Source organism: Amblyomma mixtum, chromosome 3 (genome assembly GCF_055824585.1).
Source record: "Amblyomma mixtum isolate Tamu chromosome 3, ASM5582458v1, whole genome shotgun sequence".
NCBI classification, from domain to species: Eukaryota; Metazoa; Arthropoda; class Arachnida; order Ixodida; family Ixodidae; genus Amblyomma; species Amblyomma mixtum.
Genome location: NC_143014.1, coordinates 400841637 through 400853265, shown reverse-complemented (window position 1 = coordinate 400853265; position 11629 = coordinate 400841637).

Below are 11629 nucleotides of genomic sequence, written 5' to 3'. Positions count from 1 at the left end.
GTCCCCAACCCGTGGCGCAAAGTCACAGCCACGGCGGGTTCGGACGAAGTAGGCAACGAACAGAGTACGCTAGGAAACCGTTTATTTACCTAGCGCAAGGCAAAGCACACTGCGGAAGAATGTTCTATCCGATAGTAGATGGTTCAGCAGCTTACCAAGTCGTCGTCGACTGGCGTTGGATAATCCGGGAGTGCGCGGGCAGGACGGGGGTCGGCAGGGCAGAGCGGCAGTAGCACCGCGGCGAGAAGAGAGGGCGAGTCCCCCGTTCCCGCGCGAACTTCGCCTTTTAACCCCTACGACATTGCCTCCCTCTTGAGCAACTTGTTGCAATCAGGAGGAGTCGTTCACCCCTTCCCTAAGACGCCAGAGCGTAGGCGTGACGTCACGTCCGAGCTGGGGTGAGGAGAGTTGCCGGGTGCCCTCCTCTCCCCATTCCCTGCGGCGTGCGATCTCGTCTCGTGACTCGGCGCGGGGCGGCGAGGGATATCTGTATATCCCACAACTTCAATATCTAGGTCCATCTGAGCCAGGACACTTTGGATATAGTTGTGCTTTTTACCGTGCGAAGAGGGGCTTCGAGTTCACAGATGATTCACAATATCGGCGTAGTGTTGGCTTCAGAATAACTCTGGCTGCATACGGATGTTCACCGTGCGGTAACACCACACAGTAAATTGGCGTCGTTGCATTTTGGCTTGAACTAAATGCGGGAGCTGCAGCCGCAATTTTATCCCCTGACCATGGGATCAACAGCCGAACACATAAGCCAGGGGTTCAGGTGGGCTTTCTGTTTTTGTAAACAGTACATATTCCACGTCGCATGTACTAAACGCTTTGGTTCAGCTTGGTACTTCTTGTCTCAATTATGCGGTACTATTTAAGCTATTCATTCATTCCTCCTATTCGTACGACATCCGTGTGACATCTTTAAAAGCGGAATCCAGTTTAGCGCCCCTTTCACTTCGTCGTCGTATTTCTAGCCTCTGCCTATACCATAAATTTTTCCATAGTTCGCTGCGCTGCGCTCCCTACATTGCCCCGCCAGCTGGCATATCCCTGCACGTTCGTCATCCTTTCCAAGTGTTTCGCCCCCGTGCCCGTACTGTTACCTGTGCCGCTTCTTTTTTTCACCGTGATTCTGTAGACTGGAACGACCTCTCCAATGACATCGCTACCATCTCATGCCCATCCACATTCGCCGAAGCTGTTACCAACCATTATTCAACATAACACTTGTTCTATTGAGTGTTTGTACCCACCCCTTATGTAATACCCCCAGTGGGTCTTTAAGGTATTAAAATGAAATGAAATGAAATGAACATGGATGCAAAATACTGTCGTTCATCGTCAGAGAATTCAATAATTGGTCGAGAGAGTTGTGTCATCATTAGGGTTACGTGGCATCAAAGAACCGATCACAGGATAGATCCAAATTTCAAAACCCACCACCTCCGAAGGAGCTCGGACGCTGCGGCAGTATCGACATCACCATCGGAGAGAGCAAGCTTAGCGAGGGCGTGCCGGGGGGGGGGGTGGGGGGGGGGGGGGGGAGTCATGGTGAAGAGATAAAATGAACACTTCATGGCTGGGAATGGGTTTCGAAATGGCGATGGCACTTGTATAACGACTTCAGAGGCCCCTGCATTACACCTCTACACCATCGCCGCAACCAATGTAATCCAGTAAACTAGGCCGCAGCTGCACATCCCGCGTGTTGAACTGCCAATCTCAGGTGCCAGTCTGCACTTGACGTGCCTCTGTGCTTTGGATGTCGCCGTCTTCATCAACTTCTACCCGTGCGCGATGTACCCAGAGCACGCCTCTCTGAAATTGCCCACTTAAGTTCCGTTAAGCGGCCCCATAATTTGTTTATCACCTTGACGCTCCGTTTCGCAGTGTTTAATTAGACGTGCAGATTTGGAATGGTATCCGCATAGGAAAAGGGGACGCTATAAGTGTGGGGGGGGAGGGGGTTGAGAGGGGTGAAAAAAAAAAGCACTGCGATTTATATGCCATGACGACAGGTATCGGTATCACCTTCGCAGCCGCTCGGGTTTGCCTACCTTTGAATCTTGTGGAAAAATGCATCGTTTGATAATGTGCTTTACCATCATAAATTACCACACAAAAAAAATCAGGCTTATATGTGGTTTAACAGGCTATGACAAAACAATTGCACTTCCTCAGTGCAGAACCAGTGCGTACAATATGTTCTTTCCAAGTACGATAACCTATTAGAATCAGTTATTCGGGATGTGGCCACCCTATTATCACCTGAAGCAATTTTATCGCCAATAAGATCAAGCCAGTAACTTCTATGTACTTGGCTTCATTCTTGGAGCGCATTTTTTTTATGCTTCTTGCCCTGCATGTAACTGCGGCGCTTTTTTATTTTTGTTTGTGGGCTGAATTCTTCTGCAGAAATTTAACTGTATGCCCATTTCTTTTCTTTTTGTATTGTTTGTTATCTGTTATAGACCATGTATTTGTGCACATCATACACCCGCTCCTGCCTTGGCTACCAAAAAGGGGCGGGCAGTAATAGATAAAAAAAGAGAAAATCAATCACATTGTGCAACCTCGTTTCTCGTAGTTGCCACTTGATGGCGCCACAATAGAAACGTTAGAGAGCGGGGGCGTGGTGCTCAGACAAACAGTACGGGGCGCAACAGATAGCCAGCGACCTTTTAAACAGAGGCGACGGTGTCTAGCCGCTACACTGGCTGCTTAGTGACGCAGTTGTACACTTGACTTAAGCAGGACTTGAACGCCAAAAACCCAGCTATAGGGAGACCCAGTGTGAGTCTTTTACGCATTGTGCGTCTCCTGCATTTTGTGCCTGGGTTGCGTTATAGCTATGTTTCTAGCGCTATTATCAATTCCAAGTGATATGAAAAAAATGGTTTGGTCGACTCAGCGTTTCTTCCGTCTATCTGTTCCTATGCCCGTCGTTTTTGCTCCGTTTTATGAAAGAGTACCAGCTGTTCCTACGCACTTTACGTCTGCAAAATTAGGTGTGGCCTAACACGCGCCCTGCAGTGCTGCTTCTTGTTCCTTGCCCTTGGTACGGCGCAGCACTCAAAAAGTGAACTTTTTCGCTCTCACAACTTGGCTACGCACTTTACAGTCAGCCAACTGCAGCCATTCTACCTCGCTGTGCACTTTACCTTGAACGACCAAGCAGAACTAGGACGCCGGAGACGCAAATCTGGAGAGACCCTACGTGAGTACATCTGTTCTCTTTCACATCGCTCGGTTGGTGTTTAGTGTGCGGGTTTCGCCGAAAGTCGCACGCTTTCCTACGTGCCCTATACTAGCAGCCCGCGTTCTGGCTACATCCAGGCAGTCTTCATCAAATACCACATTTTCTGCACGGACTACACTCGAGAATTCCGCTGCAGGACTAAAAGTGCAAAGCACCGAAAATATGCATTCTTTCAACTAAAGAAGCGGTGCATCAGCTGTCACTCAGCGAACCATTTCGAACGATGCAAACTCGGCGTATATTTTTAGCTGCGGCTGGTCGAATTATAGAGCACGAAGTAAGCGGAACAAGCTGCGTCACTATTAGTGTATCGATACAATACCGTGAAGTTTTGTAAGGTTTGTGTCTTCATAACCTTATTACGGGGCTTTGACTGTGACGCTAAGCGCGACCATATTTATCTGGAATTGTTTCATGCGGTTGACGTCCTCAGGCGACTTGGGATAAGGCGATATTGCGAAATACACCTACCTGAAGAATTTTATCCCCATCGAAATTCGACCGCTCGGGTCGGTATCGAACCTGCGTCTTTCGGGTCTGCAGCCGAGCGCAAACCACTGAGACACCGCGGCGGCTTTTATCTCGAATTATCGTACTTACATGCTACTGCTTCAAAGTTCAATTAAACATGGTGCTGAGTTAGTCGGTTATTCATGCTTGGTATGAAGAGAGCGAAAAAACGACAACCACAGGGGAAGACAACACACAAAAGAACACGTTTATTAAGCATGGTAAAGGCCTCACTTTCACTTACGAACTCCCGCTGAATGGAGCGATGCGTTTTTTTAGACTTGAGCCTGAGGGTCTCAAAGGGACGCACTTGTTGGTCGTATTTCCTACGTGAAAAAAAAAAGAACTATTGCCCTATGACTCGTCGCATTCTAAGACTGAAAAGAGCTGTTGCTTTGCTCTGTTTAGAGTCGGCGCTTCGGAAGTCGTGTGCGCATGAAATGGACGTTAGCTTTGACTCTCAGGTACGCAGGCTAATATATACTGGATTCCCTTGCTCGGTCTTAACGGCTGTTGCTGAAAAACTCCAAAAGAAACATGGCCCTATCAAAATTCGGCTGCTTCTGAACGCGCGAAAGGCAAACCAAAGGTAACACTTGTTGTTGGGCTAGTTGGTAATACATACTTCTGAAGGAACCAGAAACCAAAGGTGATGCCTTATATTCATAAGGTGTCACACAACCTGGAAAAAGTGGCCAGCATTCACAATGTTCCGCTTGTTTTCTCAGCGCCAAACAAGTTGGCTAAGCTGTGCCCCCGCATATGTGCTGAGGGCGAGCGCGGTTGCAAAAAAGCAACATGAAGAAGCACTTGTAAGATGTGCAATAGGAGTGGCTTACTCGATCCCCTTGTCCTGCGGAAAATGCTATGTCGGGCAGACACGGCGTTGCCTTAATGACTGTTTAAAGGAGAAGTCTCAAAATGTAATAAAACCAGATAAGCTCGCCAACTTAGCAAAGCATCTTTCGGCATGCAAGTGCGTACCCGACTTCAAAGAAGCAAAGATTCTGGGCAGGAGTTTTTTCCACAAAAGCAAGACTTTTGCTTGAAGCTTTCCATATCAACAAGAAGGCGGACCACTGCATTAGCGATCCATCTATATGCCGGTACTCAGCTCAGCGCGGTTTTTTGGCAGTTTTGATAAAAATCTTTGTAAAACATTTTACTTCCTTGCCTGGTCGTATGACATGCGCGGTTCTTTCTTTTTCATTTTTCTTTTTCCTTTTTGCAATGTCTCTGAGAATAGCTGCGTTTACAGCTGAAGAGGTGAATAAACCTTTCTCTTCTGTTAGTCTAAGATATCTGGCGCTGCAAAGTGTGACGTGTGATGTGACTGGCTGGTTATATATATGTGTCTCGATGACAAATCAGTTGATAGTAAGCGTTCTTTTTTGTCTTGTACTCCCCTGTGGTTGTCGTTTTTCCACTGTCTTCCAACCAAGTGCTTTAAAGTTGTGCGAGGTAGTAGCCCTAGCATTTGGGCCTTGCCTCGAAAGTTCATTTGCCCAATTTTTATTTAGTGCGGCTGAGAGAAGCGGACGGTTGTGTTCAACAACCGTAAAATGCGTTAGTAGCTATCGTTTACTGTAGACTGTATTGATCACATTTGTCTAGAGTGTATCTGCGGGCTCTGCAATTAAAATCACTAGCTCTGAACAGCGCCTGAGACGTCTTGCGACAGTCCTCGGGTTCGAGTTCGCTTGCGTGATTTGCGGCTCCCGAGGGCTGAGTTTTCAAGATTTTTCACCGAGGAAAACTCATGACGACGCCTCATTCCACTGCGACGACTCTGCACACAAAGTTTAGCGTGAAAGTGACGTGAAGCAAGTATGAAATGGCCCAAACCAGAAACACTACGACGACATGCCCGAGCCATATTTCGATGCGCGACGCAGCACTGGCCCAAATCAGAGGAGAGCGTGCATTTAGAAGGACACCATCGACACTAAAATGGAATTTTATGGCCGCAACGTTACCGACCTGGTAGTAAAAAGAGGCGCCACTGCCATCAGCGGACTCTCTGCAGCTACCTCGATGAAAGTCATGTTCGTTCACGACAAGTACTGAATCCACACTGGGAGGGTCCACATACGCTTTAAAGAGCAACTGCGCTATGTTTAGAATTCTCTGATATTCAAAGATTCAAATCTATATAGGGTGTAGGTAAAAACTTTTGCGCTTGTATTTAAAATAGTGACGTGATCAACAGATAATATTAGGCTTCTTCTCAAAGCGCTGCAGCAGTGCGGGCAAGTTCAGTGTCACGTTACGGAAAAAAAGATTTCAGATTGCCGCTGGCGTCAACCAAATCTTGCCGTGCTTTGTTTGATGCTGTCAAACAACTCTCGGTGCGCTTTGCCTTCAGCAGCGGTGGCTTTTCTTTCAACGCAAGCGATTATGGTTTGAGATGTATGGGTACCTCCGATGACATCATCCTGTGCCCTCACACTAGGCACTGTGTGCACCGGTGAAGCTTGAATGATAGATTTTAATCAGCGTTTGCGTCACCATTTCAAATGCTAGCCCTAAAGGATTTCGAATTCTTTACCTGCAAGTTTCACACTGCACTCGACAAGTAAAGTTCATCGATTTCTAAAACTTATGCAGTTAATGACCAAATTTTACTCGAGTGTTGCTGAACGGACGTAGTTGCTTGCTCTGTGAGCGTATTAGTCTTGCGGCTGTGTTCTCAGTACCTTATCATGTTCACAGGCTTCCTAGAGACACCATAAAAAAAACAATGCCCTCAGATCCAAGCACATGTCCCTTTCGATTGACTAAGAGGTGTGTTCAAGATCAAGTTTATTTTGCTTTCTTACAAAGGAGGAGCCGGGACTAAAAGCTGTTATAACAGCTTGACTGAAGGTCCCGACTCCTTGAGACAGTGGCAGCACAGAAGGAAGGCGAGGGTCACATCAGCTACATCAATCCGTAATGCCATGGGTATGCGATGCAGATCCACATTTACGCTAAGCGCGAACACACACATGCAAAAAAAAAATCACAATACACACATGTACCCAAAGCAAATGTTATAAATAACTAGAACATACAGAATAGATGTCCCAAACTTTGGACAAGGAAATTCATGTCTGCTTCTTTCACAGACTGAAATTGTCTCGGCAGTAGTCACGGATATTGTGTTTTGAATTTCTGGTAATATCAAAATTGTCATGGATTCGTTTGTTTAGCAAGACGTGAAGGTTGTAACTTAAGGACTGGTTCATAGAGTAAGTTCTTGGTGTTGGAGTGATTCCAAGTTTTTAAGCGTGAAATGCTTTTAGCCCCCGTTGTCGGCAGTGTGGTGACGTCACGCCGAGACCGAGAGCCATCATCCGGGCACTGAAATCCAGTCATCCGGGCACTGAAATCCAGTCATCCGGGCACTGAAATCCAGTCATCCGGGCACTGAAATCCAGTTATCCGGGCACTGAAATCCAGTTATCCGGGCACTGAATTCCAGTCATCCGGGCTCTGGAACGAGAACATCCGGGCACCGTACGAGACTTAACGAGATTTAACGAGACTCTGTAAGCCTTCCTACGCGACAGGCATGACAGCGCCGGTTGGTCTCCAAAGGAGTCACAAAAAATAACTGCTGCCAGTGCCTTCTCAATGTTTATCAAGATATCAGTCGCTGTGCGTTTGATAATGCACGGAATTATAATTTCCGATTTCTAATAACGCGGGCAAAAAGCACATAAATGCCACGATACACTTCGTTGTCATACGTGATCTCTTAGGGGCTTCGCGCATCGAAGCAAAGCCGCGCAGGCGCACAGAGGCCCGGGGGAGAAGCGTTGCGTTCAAAGGGCAAGGCATCGCGCCGAACGGGTGGTGGCGTTCCTCCCTTCCATTACGGTGTGGTTCGGGTGTCCACCGAGATGGCAGAGAATTACTGCGCCATTTCCTTTCCTCAAAAAACCTTGCGTTCAAATGGCAAGGCATCGCGCTGAACGGGTGGTGGCGTTCCTCCCTTCCTGTACGGTGCGGTTCGGGTGTCCACGGAGATGACATTAGGCCCGTAAACATTTCATGCTTACTCCACTCTCGGTTACGGGAGAGGCAGAGATATTTTTGTGTCTAGTGTTACGGCAGCTGTTATTTTCTCTCAGTTGTCCAAGTACAGTGAACGGATTATCACTTTGTTGTGAAGAGTATTTATAGCATAACAAAAGCCTGTAAAAGTATAATGCGAAGACTGGAAGGATATCATACTTTATAAATATACTTCTTCTGGGGAACAGGAATGGCACATTTGCTATGGACCGGACGGCTTTTTTCTGCAGCAAATGCAATCAATGAATATTTGTTACCCCTGTTAAACCCAAACCAAGCTGCAGTATTGGATATGAGTTAGTACTAACGCGTTGAAGAGCACCATCTTTACCCTTACTAGAAAAATATGCCTAAAGCGATCAATATAACTAGAGCTGAGGAAATTTTCGAACAAATGTGTTCTACGTGCCCATTCCAATTTAGGTTGTGAAAAAAGATAACTCCCATTGTTTTTACAGAAGTCACAAGCTCTATTGGTTGGCTGTTTAGGGCTATTTTGAGAGGCCTAGATAATTTCTTTCTCTTAGGGCGGTATAACAGAATTTGTGTTTTTGACCAATTTATGCGCAAGGAGTTTGCATATGCCCATGAGTGCAGTTTATTAAGGGCTTCGCTTGTTTTGCGTTCAACGTCGGCCTCGGAAGTACCTGTGACAAAAAAGTTGTCATCCACCAATGACACAACCTGAAAATTACTAGCGCTGTAGACGATGTCGTTTGTATAAACTAAAAATAGCAAAGGCCTAAGAATGCTTCCTTGGGGCACTCCGCATGTTATATGGAGGGTACGAGAAGATGCTGTGTTTATATCTACATATTAGGTTCTGTGAGATAAGTAAGGTTGTAATAGGGTTAGCGCTAGGCCCCGCCCACCATACCTTTGTAACCTAAAAAGAATATAATGATTTATGAGGTCGAAGACTTTAGTAAAAATGATGCAGATACCCAGGCAACACTCAGCCCAGTCGAAAAAGACAACAAAAACACAACAAAAAACTTGTCTTGTCGTATTTTTGGCATGTCGTATTTCTATTGTCTATCTTGTGTCGTAAACATGTTGTCTGTCTTGTCTTATTTGTGTTGTCCTGTCTTCTGTTGTGTCGTAAACATGTTGTCTGTCTTGTGTTGTAATTGTGTTGTCCTGTTTTCTGTTGTGTCGTATTCATGTTGTCTGTGCTGTCGTAATTGTGTTGTCCTGTCTTCTGTTGTGCGGCATTCTTGTCGTGGCATAATGAATGAATATACAGTAAAACCCAATAATTAGACCTATTAATTGAAAATCCCGGATAATTCAACGGATTTCTGCGGTACTGCAATTCCTAATATAAATTTGAACACACAGTTCGATGCAGCAGCCAGTTAATTCGAATATCTTTAATGCCATGCGAGGATGTCCGATCCCGATTTATCCACAAACCGATGGCACCACAAGGCGCGCCTTGTGGTCCCAAAGACTTCAAATTAATCAGATTTTACTGCACTGCAGTCATTGCCTAGTTAGTGAGCAGCTGACTGTTTGGCTCTGTATGCGTATTCATTCCAGAGCACATCAAAAACACCTTACTTGAGCACAATCATGTTTATTTCCTGAAAAATGCTTCCCGCAGGGGTGGAAGCAGGCTCCAGCTTTTTGGAGCAGGCACGGGATCAGCAAAAGTCTAATTTTGGAGCAGATATGGAGCAATTTGTAGGCAATTTGGAAGCACACTGGCAACATTTAAATGCGACTGAGAGCAATTTTGTTTGCAACTCGCCCAAAAACTGCAGAAATATTGATCATCAATCCTACAGGCCAGAATTCTTTAAAAGGACTGCAATCGCGCTAAAGATATTTGCTAGAGTTCATAAAAAAATAGATATGTGGCAGCTGCTACAAACAGTAGTTGCAGTAAATTAGCTGTCATCAATTTCAGTTCCGAAAAAAAAAGAAAACATCATATTGGCGACAGTTCGTCAAAACCGTCAAAAGAGTGCTGCAGAATCTCAAATATACTATGTCAGGACCGAAAAAAAAAAGAATCAATACCCGCCAACCAGTGGATTTTAAAATTCGGAAAATTGTTGCAGCCAAACCAACAAGAAGGTACTGACGTAAATGCGCACCAAGAATTTAACACCCAAGCATATATGAAAAAAAAAATGCACCAGCGTACACGCGGGTGCACCTAAGGCAGGCTGTGGAAGAACGCGTTGCTCTGTACAGCTGTGAAAGGTGTGAGTAGCGAGGGGACGCCGGCCGCACCGCTGTGAAGATGTAACCCCATAACTGGCCAGGCAAAACCAAAGCAACGCCAACTGTGTGCGAGGTAAGAGCACGACAGTACCTCGCACGTTGGGTAGTAAGTCAGGTGTCCATTCCCTGGCAGCACCACGTGCAAGAAGTCCGTAATTCGTTTGTGAAATTAGCTCAGGTAAATAAAATTATATTCGCGCGCCGTTTACCCTGCCCGTGCTGGCGGTTGCTTTGCAGGTCAAGGTGTCCGGAATCCTAAACAACCGATTCGGTTTGGGGCTAGTAAGCCAGGCCTATGGCAACGACGCCGTTTTAAGCGCTGTTTATCTCCAGAGTGAAAGCCTTTAATGGCTCATGCTCACAGTGTCTGTGCTTGCGCTGAAATCGTGCCAACTGTGGCCTCTCTTCCAGGCTAGTGCCACAGCACAACCACCTCCTCCAACAATTTCCTTTCCTCAAATTCATTTTGGCACAACCTCCTCAGTAATTTCCTGTGGGATTCAGGCGTGCACTGACCCAGGGAGCCAGTTATGAGCGCTTCCTTTCCTTAAAATGATCGGAGTGTAAAACATCAACAGAGTGTAAAACATCAACGCCAACAAAGTGAACACAAACAGACAATGGCAATGAACAAAGTGAAAAGGGCTCCCTCTAAAACACTGGCTCTAAAACACTGCAACGCTTCCTTTCCTTAAAATGATCAGAGTGTAAAATGTGAACACAAACAGACAATGGCAAGGGCAATGAACAAAGTGAACACAAACAGACAATGGCAAGGGCAACCTTTCTGCCAAAGAGCTCCCTCTAAAACACTGCAACGCTTCCTTTCCTTAAAATGATCTGAGTAAAATGTCAACGCGCGCCAAAGGGCTCCCTCTAAAACACTACAACGCTCTAAAACACTGGCTCTAAAACACTGCAACGCTTCCTTTCCTTAAAACGATCAGTGTAAAATGTCAATGCCAATGAACACAATGAACACCAGCGACGGTGAAAACAGGCGCCAAAGAGCTCGCTCTAAAACATTGCAATCAAAATAGATACCGCAGTCACCAAAGACAAAAACTGCACACGCGGGAAGCCCGCCACGCGCCAAGTGGTTCGGGAAAGCAGCTGTGGGTTGACCACAAGGCTCTCGCCAAGCACACTAGAATTTCCAGTGGGCCTCTTCGATTAACCGCGCTCGGGCAGCCCGCTGGCGGCCCGCAAGTTCGTCTCTGACAGGAAAACGCATCATGGTCACGTGGGCTGGTGGCCACCGGAACCAGCCGGTCAGCAATCACGGCGGCAAGCAAGTCGCGGATCACGGAGGGCAGATGCTCTCTCCAGCTTCGCGTTCTGCGTCTCATTGCTACGCACGCGTACGGTAGAAATAGGCTGCTTGGTATCGAAAACAACGACTTGCAGTTATTGAGGGGGTCTGCGTGCCGCAGACTGCAGAACATGCAGCTGATCAAGCTCGCACACGTATACATCGGCAACGACAACGCGAGCGTGTGCCTTCGATGCACCTTGTAAGCTTCAAGAAATCCTCAAAAGCATGCGATGAGCAATCGCAATCTA